The sequence below is a fragment of the Hippopotamus amphibius genome, chromosome 7 (genome assembly GCF_030028045.1).
Source record: "Hippopotamus amphibius kiboko isolate mHipAmp2 chromosome 7, mHipAmp2.hap2, whole genome shotgun sequence".
Taxonomy (NCBI): Eukaryota; Metazoa; Chordata; class Mammalia; order Artiodactyla; family Hippopotamidae; genus Hippopotamus; species Hippopotamus amphibius.
The window spans coordinates 119,906,320-119,920,895 of NC_080192.1; the positions used below are offsets into that span (position 1 = coordinate 119,906,320).

Consider the following 14,576-nt stretch of genomic DNA (forward strand, 5'->3'; position numbering starts at 1 on the left):
ATAATGGCAAGTTTGTATCAATCCTAGTCACTTTAACCTGTGTGCCTGCATCTTGGCCAGCTGTAGATTTTCTCCAAGTCCATAAGTCAACAGGAAAAGTACAATCATGATCTACAAGTAGCAAATGCATTCAAGGGTTCTTTGCTTTAAACACAGATTTTGATTTAAATAAAACCAAAGCCAAGTGAAAAACTACTAAATAGGAAAAGAAAAAAAAAAGAAAAATTATATTGCCAGATTCTCATTCTATTTAATTACTGTAGAGTCTCACACATCTGACACTAAAGCCTTCTTCCTCTTTCAAAATCTCTTAAAATGGTCACTTAAAAATAACAGCAGACACGCTGCACACTTATTAATGGAAAACAGGCCACATAAGATGTCCTAGTAAATTCAGAGAGGCAACTACAAAGTCGATGCTGCTGGGTACTCTGCTTTCCTGAAATCTATCCCAACTCTCGCATATACAACATACATGCACGCAGGCAACCCATCATCATTCTGAGACAATCCTTGGGAGTTCCAACTACAGAGATATTTCCGGGGACCACAAATTTGGATTAGACCCAATATCACAGAATTTAGTATGCAGAACATACAGTTAAGAGGAAAAGAGTCTGGGATCACTGTTTTCCCCACACCTTACTCTGGTAGTCTTCCTCCTTTAGAACCTCACTCCTTTAGAATCCAAAATCCCAGAGCTATGGGATCGGCTGAGGGTATCACACTGGCCACTAGGTGGTCCTGGGAGACACACCTCATGCCTGCAAATCCTTCTTTCATCCATTCATTTAACACATATTTACTGAATGACTTCCATGCACCAGGGATTCTAGGCACAGGGCTCAGAGCAGGGAAGAAAACAAAGTCCTCGCCTGCCTCCTTGGATTTACCATTCCAGAGGAGTTACGTAATAAACAAAGAACTACAGAGCATAATGCCAGATGGTGACAAATTCTTTGCAGCAGAATCGGCAATACAGGCGTAATGCATCGGCCGGGGGGGGGGGGGGGGGTGTGAGGGCAGGCCTCTCTTGAGGACATGGCACCTGCAAGAAGACGTGAATGAAGGAATGGGGAAGGCAGGCGAACTGCAGGGCAGGGGTGTCCCAGATGCAGGGAACAATAAGAACAAAGGCTCCAAGGCAAGCACAAGCCTACTCTCCACATAGAAAATATTTTTCTCATGATTGTTAAGAAGAAATCTGAATTAGTATAATTCACAGGTAGAAAATACCAGTAAAAATTTACAAGAAAAATGTTTTGATGGATGATGTTTTTATTAAAGATTCAATTCTTGGTCTTTCTCACCTTCTGAGATGGCCCACACTCTGTCTGTGGAGTGTGTTTCTCTCTAAATAAATTCACTTCTTACCTATCACTTTCTCTCTCACTGAATTCTTTCTGGGATAAGACATCAAGAACCTGAGCTTGATTAAGTCCTGAAACCTGGAGCGAGAAAGAAGCCGAAACTGACCAAAGAAGAGTCTTGATACTACCTCCCTGCCTAAAGGGAGTAGATGATAATACTTACAGACTACCTTGCCCAACATGGTCCTAGATCTGCCAATATTAAAAGAATTGCATACCTCTGGGACTTCCCTGCTGGTGCAGTGGTTAAGAATCTGTCTGCCAATGCAGAGGACATGGGTTCGATCCCTGGTCTGAGAAGATCCCACATGCTGCGGAGCACCTAAGCCCATGTGCCACAACTACTGAGCCCAAGTGCCACAACTACTGAAGCCCACGCACCTAGAGCCCATGCTCTGCAACAAGAGCAGCCACCGCAATGAGAAGCCCGTGCACCATAGTAAAGAGTAGCCCCCGCTCTCCACAACTAGAGAAAGCCCACGTGTATCAACAAAGACCCAACACAGCCAATAAAAACAAATTTATTTTTTTTAAAAAAGATTCAATTCTCATGATCATGCTAAAGCAGTGAAAGCAGTATCTACCAGCTGCACACCCTCTCCATGTGAGGCACCATGCCTCACCTTGTGCTCACACCCCTTTGCACTCCCGTGTGAAAGAGAGATGACATCGGCATTGCTACTTGGTGGACAAGGAGACAGGCAGAGAGAGACTAAGAAGCTTGACCAGGGTCACAAAGTAAGTGGCAGAGCCTCCAAAGCACAATCTTCACACTAGTCCACAATGCCGAGAGCAAAAGTAACTTCAACTTTCCTAGTATTTGTATGTTTAGTCAATGGCTACGTTTTTGCTCAAGTATAGGATGCAAAAGTCGTATGCAAAGATAAAGAGGCTCAGGGTCTTTAGGTGTGTCCTCATCACTTTCTGGTTGGCATCCTCCCCATCTCATCTGCTCCTTGGCCGTACAAACATAAAGGAGTAGCTCTGTTACATCCAGCAGTATTTTGTTCTGAAGATTTCTACTGCAAATGCAAGACACATGTCATCCCCACATTTTTAAATTTAGAGACCGACTCCTTTAAAGTTACACTGTGAATTCTTTTCATTCACATTCCATGATTTTATCATAACCTTTTTTGGCAAGCTTCGTGGTGAAGACTTGTTCTGCACAATCATAACCCCAAGGGGAAAAAATTAGGCTTGTTGATACAGTCCCAGAAATATTTCATATTTCAGCTCGTTCGGAAACACCCGCTGTACTTTCCCAGCACTCTCCTTTACTCTGTATTTAGGATTTCACAGTGATGGAATCTATGTAAGGCTTTCCTTGGTGGTTTGTTAAACATGCCATATTAAATTGTTTTCAAATACCTAATAAAGTTAGTTTGTACCAGAGTGGAATATAAATTAGCCCAATATAAAGAAAAATAATTAAATGATCTGTAAGACCACAACATGTGATTCTTGAACTCAGGAGTTCTCAACCCTGGCTGTGCATTAGGGTCCCTTACAAAGCTTGCCACTGTCTGGATCCCACCTCAAATCTATTATAGCAGAATTTCTGGGGGAGGAACCTGGGAATTAATATTTGTTTCAGTAGCTCCCTGGGTGATTTTATTGTGTGATTAGAGTTGAGAAGCACTGTGTTACTCCTTCAAGCAAAATGGAAATCTTTACAATGAAGTTCTCTATTGACAACAGAGCTTCACCAGGGGCATGTTCAAACATCCTGGCAAACGGCAGCTGGCCAAATGCCAAAGCAGCACTAAGCCCTCCAGAACTCTGCCTGCCACTAAGTGGTCCAAGCTGTATGCTGAGCCCATGGCATCTGCAGGAATCTGCCAGACCACACCTCTTTTCTAGGCAGGATGTTACTGAACTGGGTTGAAAAGGATGCTTTCAATTAGGGCTCTGCTGGACCAGCTCCATCAGTATCAGCTGGGAGTTTGTTAGAGCTGCAGAAGCGTAAACCCCGTCCTAGGCCTCCTGAATCAGAATCTGCATTTTAGCAAGATTCCCAGATGAGACATTGCTGTAGATTGATGGTTCTCAAACAGTGGTCCATGGACCAGCACATCAGCATTTCCTGGGAACTTGCTAGAGAGGCAATTCTAAGGTCCCACATCAGACTTACATAATCAGAAACTCTGAGGGTGGGCCCAGGAGTCTATGTTTGAACAAATCCTCCAGGGGGTTCTCACGCATGCTATCATTTGAGAACCACAAGGCGAGAGTAATGATTCTCAACCCTGGCAGTACATTAGAATCCCCTGCGGAATTTTAGAAGTTCAGAAGCTCCGAATACATCCCACACCAATTAAATCAGAATTACTAAAAGTGGGACCCCAGTATCAGTATTCTTTTTAAGTCTCCCAGGTGACTCCAATGTACAGTAAAGATTTATTCACTGCTTTAGCCATCCCTCCCCCAAACCCTCATACTCCCAGGAGATTCCAAGCTTCTTTAAATCTTAGGAAATCTGAATCAACAAGTTCTTGGCGATCTTCTTGGAAGAGGTCAGAGCTTCCTGGGAGAAATGAACAAAGCTGAGAGGGGTTTCAGGATCTGCCTCTGGTGGTAGGTGTTTGGGTGAAGGGAGTAGGAATTGGGAGAGAGAGGTCCCAAACGGGGCCTGGATGGATCCTCCAGGATTTTAAATCATAGCTTATGAAAGTTTATTAGAATTTTGAGTCCAGAGGCATTTTATTTCATCATCTGTGAATTCACACCAGAAACGTGTATTCAATTTACTCCCAGAAGGATTTGCCATTCAAGTAATTACATTCACATATTTATACATGGTAACAAGTTTTCAAAATGTAATAATAAATTCATTTTTTTTAAAATCTGGCAATAAAATAAAGCCTAGTTTGGATAAATGTAAAAGAACTGAAGACTGGTTTCAGAAAGATTAATTTTTTCTAATAAACTATAGCCTTCTCTGAATGCCTCGTGTCCCCTTCTTGCCATAATTTACACAAGCACACAAAAAAAGAATAAAAATTATTAAAGAATGGGACAAATGACTAATGAGGAAAACTTAAATGAACTAAGTCTGTATAGTCAGTTCAGCAATATCTGAAGAGGAATCTTCAAAACAGCTTGAAAATGTCATAGAGGCATAAACATTAGAAATGAAGAACTCCCCAGGGTGGCGTTTAAACGGAAGGCAACATCCATTATAGAACGCAAACAAAGCCTCTATCATGCTGAGTGAGTCTGTGACTTTGGGTGGGTCACTTTCCATACTTCAAGTTTTCCTCCACAGAGGAAGGGATGCTCCTACTTGATTGTTACTTTCTGTAATGGTGGCATGGAATTGAGAAAATATACTAAAATGTCAAATGTTAAAAGAGCTGAAATGAAGGGTCTGGTGTTCCCCATCTGTAAAACGAGGGGCTGGCCCTCGTGGGTGTCTTCTATGAACATAGTCCAGCCAGAAGCCCCGTGAGCCCTTCCAATCAGATTCCAGGGGCTCTTGGCCTCTGCCTGGTTAAGGAAGACCACCACCAAGTGACTGCCAGATTAAAGGAGGGGCCAGTCTTTCTGTTTTAGAACTCCAGCATGTTAACACTGTAGAGTTTTAGCAGTATAGTAGGAAATGTGATCTTATGTGATTTTAAAAAAACGAAGAACAGTAAACCTAGGGTTCTGTTAGTAACACTGTCAATAACTTCCTGAGTCCCGGAGGTGGTATATGGATCTCAAAAGTCTTTGGAAGGACTCCAAAGAATATCATGTGTTGACCTAACATCTTCAGTGGTTCCTCAAAGTGACTATACTTATGTGGTTAAAATGATCAACAATAAAAGGCAGATAAATAAAGGAGAGGTCGAGTCTGCAGAACACGCCTGTTGCTCTGCCTCTGCTGACGACAGCAGCACAAATAAAGAACAGCAGGCTCTCGCTGCTCAACTGGTAGTTCTCATGAGGGTTTGCACATTATGGAAAAAAAAAAAGTGGCTAAAAATACAAAGAGTTTTGAAAAAATATTTTAGCCATTTTTTTCTTCCTCTTCTTCCCTTTCTTATTTCTGTTTTCCTAAAGATAAACTACTTGTTTGTACCACTTACTTGTCATTTAACAGAGGTTACTGCTGTCTTTCTTACATGGGAGTCAGTGTAGCTACTGGTTTACCACAAAGCTTTGAGAGCCAGAAAGATCTACGCTCAAGTCTTGACTCTTCTACAGCTAGCTGTGTGGTCGTAGGCAAGACCTGTGACCTCTCTGGGTCATAATTTCCTCGGGGTTGTTCTAAGCGTCAAGCAAGATAATACATACTGGAAGCAGCCCTACGCCTGGCACATCTAAGTGCCCAACTGAGAGCAGTTTTTATTATCACCATCACTAGTTATTAGAATAAGTCTAGGCTTTGAGTCAGACCTCAGAATACTCAGTATACCCATGTGTTAAACTGGGAATAAAAATACTTATTCTGCAAGACTGTTTGGAAACTAAAAGGATATACACATTCTTTTATGTAGAAAATATTATATAAAGGTAAAAATATTTCACATATTTTATATGTATACGTGTATAAATACACACATACATACATATATATGTACACATACACACAACACTCGCAGCCCTCCTTGTTAGTTCACTTTCCCTCTCAGTTTGTTCTAAACCGAACACCCAATGTGATGACTGGGCATAGTGAACACAGAAGTGATCATTAACTGTTTGCTATTACTGACAAAGGTACAGATGACCATTAAACACAAACATGCTATGTACCACCCCCAGGCGTACACATCTTAGCACGCCCAGCATGCACCATCACCCTACTCTGCTAAAAGTTGTGCTCAAGTGCTGTTTCTCTCTCAGCTTCCATTACTTTATTAATTCCTTTTTCAAAAAGGCTACTTTTTGAGATACTGGTCCTCACTCTGGAGAGAAGAAAAGAAGCTGCCTTATTCAGGTATTTTTCTCTGGAGGGTCTCCCCCAGCTACTTCTGCGTTCAGGATGTGTGAATGGAGCCTGCCTACAAAGCTCCCAGATTGACAAGGTGGCATATCTGGTAACGAGCGCTCCCCAGACAAACAGAGGCCTCCTGACATCTAGCCCTGCGTCGTGAAGGAAGGCCCTCCCGGGTGAGAAACTGCCTCTTCCTTGCAGACCACCTTTGATGGTCAGCACCTCTCCCGACAGCCTCACTCCCTTCCCACGACTTCCTCTGAAGGCTTCTCCACCTATCTGACTGCTCCTTTGGCTCCAGTACCAACTTTCTAATCAGACGTGCGCTGCAACGAGTCCCTGAAAGGGCCCCACGTTTCTATGCCGTCTTTGTATCCTTTGTGTACCCACGGCGTAAACCCTCATCCGCTGCGACCGCCAAGAGGGCACCCGGAGACTACAAATATGCGAGCTGCAGCTGAGCAAAGGGACGTGTTTACTTTCCATCCTGAACTACAACTTGACCTGCAGCAAAAACAAAAATACTGCGATGTGTATTTTTTTCCCAGAAACGATAATTATAGTACTCCAAATATTTTTCAAACTTCAACTACCAAAATGGAAATGGCATTTCAAAAAATAGTTTATTAAATAGGCACTTATATTCTTGGTAGCCCTTACATGGAAATTCTACTTTTTTTTTTCCTTCAGGGCCATGAAAGGGCTTGGCTCCTGGCTCAAAACCCTCTTCCAGGCTAAGGTGGGGCTCAGCCTGCCCGGCTGAGAGGTAAGTGGCTGAAGAGCCTTCCCTGTTCATTGCAGTCAGCATGGGTTTATGGCACCTTTTTCCACTTCAAAAATATCAGCGATTTAAGAAGCACAGTTTGTACACGGGGTGATACAAAGGCACTTCTGCACATCTGGCTGATGATACTCCTGAACTAGAAGCAGGAGGCCAGATGGGCTCCCGGTACCAAACTCAGGAGGTACAGTATTTAGACCCCTTGCAGTAGCATCACATGAATCCCACCTTATTTTACTCCTCTCTCTGAAGAGAATGCTTCCTCATCTCATTCCCCACCCGGTCCTTTTCCTCTAGCTATGTTTTTTTGTTGTTTGTTTTAAGGTCTTTATTGGAGTATAATTGCTTTACACTGTTGTGTCAGTTTCTGCTGTACAACAAAGTAAATCAGCTGTATTTATACATATATCTCTATATCCCCTCCCTCCTGTGATTCCTTCCCACCCTCCCTATCGCACCCCTCTAAGTCATCACCAATCATTGAGTTGATCTCCCTGTGTTCTGCAGCAGCTTCCCACTAGCTATCTATTTTACATTTGGTGGTGTATATGTCAATGCTACCCTCTCACTTCATCCCAGCTTCCCCTTCGCCCTCCACCCTGTGTCCTCAAGTCCATTCTCTACATCTATATCCTTATTCTTGCCCTGTCACTGGGTTCAAAAGTACCATTTTTAAAGATTCCATATATATGACTTAGCATACAGTATTTGTTTTTCTCTTTCTGGCTTACTTCACTCTGTATGACAGACTCTAGGTCCATCCACCTCACTACAAATAATTCAACTTCATTCCTTTTTATGGCTGTGTAATATTCCATTGTATATACTGCCACATCTTCTTTACCCACTCATCTGTTGATGGGCATTTAGGTTGCTTCCATGTCCTGGCTATTGTAAATAGTGCTGCAGCGAGCATTGTGGTACATGTTTCTTTTCGGATTATGGTTTTCTCAGGGTATATGCCCAGGAGTGGGATTGCTGGATCATATGGTAATTCTATTTTTAGTTTTTTAAGGAACCTCCATACTGTTTTCCGTAATTCTAGCCTTGTTTTTTTTGGACTCGGTAACTCTCATCGGGATACAGCCACTGTAACTACCACTCTCAGCTTTTCAACACTCTTTAGATCCCGGATTCTCACTTGAATGCTAGAGGGCTTTTGAAAGCACAGAAGGTGAACCTCATCTCCAGAGCTGTTGATTTAGTTCAGCTGGGTTGGGGCCTGAGAATGTGTTTTTCTAACAAATTCGCAGGCTACTGATGCTGCTCTACAGGTACCAAGTTTTGAGAACCACTGCTTTAGACCATATCTGTTTGGAAATTTTAGTCTCTTGTAAGCTCAGCCGCCCTCTCTCCTGCCCCCAGGCAAAGCTGTTGCTCTACTTTGTCTCTGTGTGTCTCTAAACAGAACACGTGGTAAAGCTGGCTTTAGGTACAGGAGGATAGTGACGCATAGTGATGGACGTGCTGGAGCTGAACGACAGAGGTCCCACCAATCTCACCCTCTTCCATATTAAACAGCAACCCGCATGGAGCTACTGTCTCAGGCCTGAGGCAGAATTCAGAGCGCCGCTCATGGAGAGAGCAAGCACACTGTTCAGGCCTGTACGCTGGATGGCAAGAGAGGGTAGGGCTGCTGCCAGTGTGGACCCTGTGCCCAGTGCTGGGGCTGCGCCCACATTTCAGGGACATCGCTCATTTTCAAATACAACAAAGGACATAATGATTCCATTAATAAGTCTAAGCAGAACGAATTAAAGGGGACACCGCAGTTTACGATGAAGCAATTCTCACAAATGCACACTCCAATAGTTGGGAATTTGTGGCATTCTGGAACAAGAGTGCCATGAAGTTTAACGTTACATGTATTATGGGGCCTGGGCTCCACAAAGTTGCGGAGGACCTAAGTTCCTTTTATGTGTTTGGCTCTTCAAAACCTGCGGTGTTAGCCGTTGTCCACAGAGTCTTCCCACCAGCGGGAAGGGAGGAAAGTGGAAGGCAAACACAGCTCTAAAGGGCATAATGTGCGATGTCAGGCTATTGCTTCTGCTCCCTCTTTGTGGCCAGGACTTAGTCACATGCCACACCTACCTGCAAGGGAGTCTGGAAATGCAGGTTATATCTCGAGTTAAAATTGTACATCTATGGGGGAACAGGGGGGACACATGGATGAGAGGACAATGAGAAACCCTAACAATAAGTTTCCTATGAAAGTAAACTGTACAAACTAGGGAAGTATCTCGCCCTTTGAAGAATGAAAGTAAAAAAAAAAAAAAAAAAAAGCATTCTAAAATAAAATCACTTGGTAAACACTCAAATAAGCAATACACGTGCTTCTTACCAAAGATCCACATCTAGGTATTAAAAGTAATTTGGACACAACGAAGAGTAGCCCCTGCTTTCCACAACTAGAGAAAGCCCATGCACAGCAACAAAGACTCAGTGCAACCAATAAATAAAAAACAAAACAAACAAAAAACAATACTGTAAAAAAATTGCCCTTTTGGTTTTTAACTTCAAAATTATATTCTTTATGTCTAAACTTTCAATTTGCCCCCTTTCAGATCTCTGTCCATGTCTTTGTTACTCTTTGGTATTTCTGTGATTGCACATTCTATTTTATTAAACATTTCATTAGTGGAAATTTTATATTTTGATTCTCAGAATGTCAGTGTCTGTAATCCTTGGAAATAAATCCGTTGTTTGATGTTTATGCTGAAAAAAAAAAAAAAGTAACTTGGAGATTGGGATACCAAGTTGTACACCCTAAATATATGCAGTTTATTGTAAAAAATTAAAAAAAAAAAGTACTGGGAAGGTTCTTATTCATTCAGCAATTCCACAAATAATAACTACCATGTATGAGACACAGTAATAAGTTGTATATTTTAATAAAAGTAAGAGATACATATAAATAGAAAACCCTTAGCTATCAGTGAACCTAGATTTAAGCAGAAAGCCTGGGCTTCTTTTGAAATGTTCTATAACTCAGAGTTTTCAACAAATCAATCTAATCCTTCCTACAACTAAGGTATGTAAAAAAAAAAAAAAAAGATGAATTGGAGATTTGAAGGTTTAATTGCAAGAGAGTGGAGCAATTAATATGCTTGTTCTTGCACAAAAACATGGAAATGGTTCTATCCATAGGACTTACTTGTCAAAGGAGAAGAAACATTTTCTTCATCAGCAATTCTTAGATATAAGTAGAGAAAACAGTGGCCTAGAGAAGCCAAGTGACTCGCCCAGGTCACTTGACCTAGAAGGGCCAGAAGCCTGGTCTCCTGGGGAATCCTACACTGGTTCCACCAAGACACACAATCATCATTCTAACTTTCTCATCCTTCAGTCTGCAGTCTGATATTCATCTCTTCCATAACACTTAAGGTGAATGGACCTAGAGTCTGTCATACAGAGTGAAGTAAGTCAGAAAGAGAAAAATACTTTATTCTAACGCACATATATGCAGGGCAAGAACAGAGACGCAGACACAGAGAACAGACTTGAGGACATAAGAGGGGAAGGGGAAGCTGGGATGAAGTGAGAGAGTAGCACTGACATATATACCACCAAATGTAAAATAGATAGCTAGTGGGAAGCTGCTGCAGAACACAGGGAGATCAGCTCAATGCTTTGTGACAACCTAGAGGGGTGGGATAGGGATGGTGGGAGGGAGGCTCAAAGGGGAGGGAATATGGGGATATATGTATACATATAGCTGATTCACCTTGTTGCACAGCAGAAACTAACATTGAAAGAAATTATACTCCAATAAAGATGGGGAAAAAAAAAAGACTGCTTAGATCCTACCTTAAAAATCTGATCATAAAACTTTATCACAAAATCAGCTAAATATACAAGTCAAACCAAACCAGAAGTAACCTTTATAAGTGGAATGGCTATGAAAGGTCAGAAGAGCAACCTCTGGTCACAGGGTGGCCGGGGTGCTGTCCACCACCCAGGTGCTGACAGGCTACACACCCACACAGGCAGAGCCTCGCCCTCTGAGACAAGGAGAACAAACATGCTGGCAATGGGAGGGATGGCAGGCCTGCCAAGCTGGACTACAAGAGGGACAATCCGTGTGCACACGAAAGGCCTTGGGAGGCGGCTGGCTCCCACCGGGAACACCCTAGTGCCTCCATACCACGGGAACCTCTCGACAACACTCTAATCCCTAGGAAACCTAGAACTCTGGCAGTGTCCCCCAGCTCATCCAGGAGATGAGGCCCAGCCAGAAATCAAGTGGAAACTCTAAGACCAGAGGAGCTGGTAATACCAGACAGGGTCTCTCCGCACTAAAGACGGTAGGAAGCCGCACGTGGAAGCCAGAGGTCACTTCCAGGGCCTTGGCTTGGTGCAGCCTCCACCTCTGGAAGCCTTCCTGTCTGTAAAATCCCTTTAGGCTGCCATGACTTCCCCACATTTTCAACAGTGCTTCTCTGCTCTTGTTCTGCTTCTTGGTTTTGTGGTCAACCAGACTTATCTGGACATCTGCTCCTGGTGAAACCCTACAGATATGCATAAGCCATGATATTCAGACGTGGTCCCGATAGTGAGTGTAAGCGCTTCTGCCTGCCCAGTCTTGTCAGAGCCCTGAGGCTCCCCTGTTAAGTAACGAGGCCAGAGCCAGCTTCTCTATACCTTCCCCTTTCTCCTCTGCTTTTCCTTACTAGTTTCCTGTTTAGAAGTCACAGCTATCCTTATTCCTAGGAAAGTCACTTTTAAACATTCAGGGCTTATGTCAATACTATCCTCTGTCCATGCTATAACTTAAGAGTTTAAAAACTTGCCTTGGAAAGAGACTGGATATGAACAAGGTGGACAGGCAATTCCACAAGCTTAACGTAGTGTTACTGGGAGCTTGTGGGCTTGCTGTACCTGAATTTCTAAGTATTTTTTTTAACAACAGAGTAAGATGCCACCTCTTCTCCCTGACTTAACGCCCAGTCTCGGACCTACAGGATCTGGGGAGACTGTTGCCCTCATTTCCAGTTCTACTTGGAGACACACTGTTTCACTGCCCTCCCTATTCAACATGGTTTCCTCCTAACAGGCTAGCAGAATCTGATCAGCCAGATATTCTTTTAAAAAACACAGGGGCTTCCCTGGTGGTGCAGTGGTTAAGAATCTGAGTGCCAATGCAGGGGACACGGGTTCAATCCCTGCTCCAGGAAGATGCCACATGCCCTGGAGCAACTAAGCCTGTGAGCCACAACTACTGAGCTAACATGCCGCAACTACTGAAGCCCGCATGCCTATAGCCCGTGCTCCACAAGAGAAGCCACTGCAATGAGAAACCCTCGCACCACAACAAAGAGTAGCCCCTGCTCGCCACTAGAGAAAGCCTGTGTGCAGCAATGAAGACCCAACGCAGCCAAAACTAAACAAATAATAAAATGAATCTTTAAAAAATAAAACAAAACAAAAATTGCCAGTGTTTGATATAAGTGGCTACTAATGTATGCTAAGAATTTTACCTGATCTTAAAGCCTTCAACAATAAGACATTTAAGACATCTCAGCTGACCTGCAAGATTAATGGTGTAATTTAAAAAGGCTATTCAGTCACCATATCATTCCTGGGCCTCCTATAAAAAAAGAGATGGAAATACAGTAGACTCAGAATTTCCACAAGAGAATTGTCAAGGTCTCTGCAAACACTCTAGTTGGTGTGTGATGCCCCAGATTACAGGTGCCCCAGAAAGTGCAATTTTACAAACTGGCCAGTATACTCACTGAGCTATTTCTAGAAATTGCTCTTGTTTTTGAAGCATGCCTTTCAGAGATTCAATTTACTGCCAAACACAGCACACCAGCTTTTTAATTTGTCCCAGATTTCTGTTTTCTGGTTAAAAAAAAAACAAACCAAACCTGTCACTTCTAGGACCTCTTTACTCCTCTTCAGTCTTTATCACCAGCCCTAGCAGCTGACTTTCTTTTGTAAAGAAAAAAAAAAATTTTGACCCGTTCATAACTTGCTACATATGTGACAATGAGCTAAAAACAACTGGGCAGCTGCTTGTCACCAGCTAAGTGATCTGCTCCTGCAGAGGTGTTTCAAGCACACCTGATTCAAATTACAAATTACTACTTGTCACGGATCTTCTGGGTCATTGTTTCATGAATAATTGAATTCGTGAATGTTAAATCAATGAATCGCAAGGGTCTGCTGTGTTGATTTCTGTGTAATGAATCTTGCATAAGTCATGGTTGTTCCTATTTAGTAATAACCTTGTACCTTGCTCTCCCCCTCCCCAATGCCCACTTAAGAAGGCATTCACAAGGCTCCTCCTCATCTGAGCCTCTAATAAGAGAATGTTGGGGACAATAGAGTTTGTCACCGGGAAGCCTCCTTTTGAGTCAGAGAAGAATTTATCACTTAGCAATTTCTTTTTTAAAGATTTTTTTTAATGTGGGCCATTTTTAAAGTCTGTATTGAATTTGTTACCATATTGCTTGTTTGTTATGTTTTGGTTTTTTGGCCACAGGGCATGTGGGATCTTAGCTCCCTAACCAGGGATCAAACCCACACCCCCTACAGTGGAAGGGGAAGTCTTTAACCACTGGACCACTAGGAAAGTCCCCTCACTTAATTTCAAGGGCACTGTGAGGTCTGATTTCCATCCTTAATTATGTCAATAGGAAACAAATATTACTAAATTAAGAAAATCACTTTTTTTTTATACTGGAAAATAACTTAGACTAATTTACAATCACAACTTAAACATAAGCAACCTAAATTCAAACTGCCAGAAATACATACAGCTGATTTAGTTCAAGTTTTAAGTAATGGTTAAAACAGCCACTTTTAACAGTATTCCTGGTGAAATTAACAGAAAAACTCTGCCCAGCAGTTGCTCTTCTAAATCTAATTCTGAATGTACGTATCTTATGGTTGAGGTCTTATTCTCTATACATTTAATGCCCTAGATGCCATTTTTAAAGCTGAGAACCACACCATCTTTATGTCAGCCAGGGTGCCAAAGCGGTATTCATTCTTTCACTTAAAAAAGTTTCTGGGGCAACTATGCGACCCACAGTAAGTGTGATCCCCTGTAGCGAGTTTGTGGAGGTGAGGACAGAGAAAGAACGGAGCACCAGCAAGCACAAACAGGGCTCTGACCACAGACTCAGGCCTGTCACTGACTGCTTCTGTGATCTTGTATAATTCTTTGCATCTCTATGGGCTTTTCATTTCTTTTTCTATCAATGGGAAGATCAGCAGATGACTCCCAAGGTTTTTTACCACTCCAAGAAGCGGAGAACAATACAGGATAAGCTAAGTAACAATACAAAACAGTAAATGAAGAGGTGACCCAAGGCAATATGTTATTAAGTGTCATAGGCGTGCTAGAGACAAAAAGGATTCTGACTTTAGAGACAGAAGACATTACTGCTTCTGGCAGTTGTGGAGAAAGCTTCCTGGAGGAAGTGTGATTTTTATCAAGGCCTTGAGATATGGATAGGATGGAATGCAGGTGTAGCAGGGAGGTTGGGCACAGGGA

At 42.5% G+C, this 14,576-nt stretch overlaps 1 protein-coding gene across 4 annotated transcripts in view; it reads right to left on the reverse strand.

Moving 5' to 3' along the window:
- Positions 1–14,576, reverse strand: part of CRIM1 (cysteine rich transmembrane BMP regulator 1) — a 198,984-nt gene that overhangs the window by 112,794 nt on the left and 71,614 nt on the right. The window lies entirely within an intron of this gene.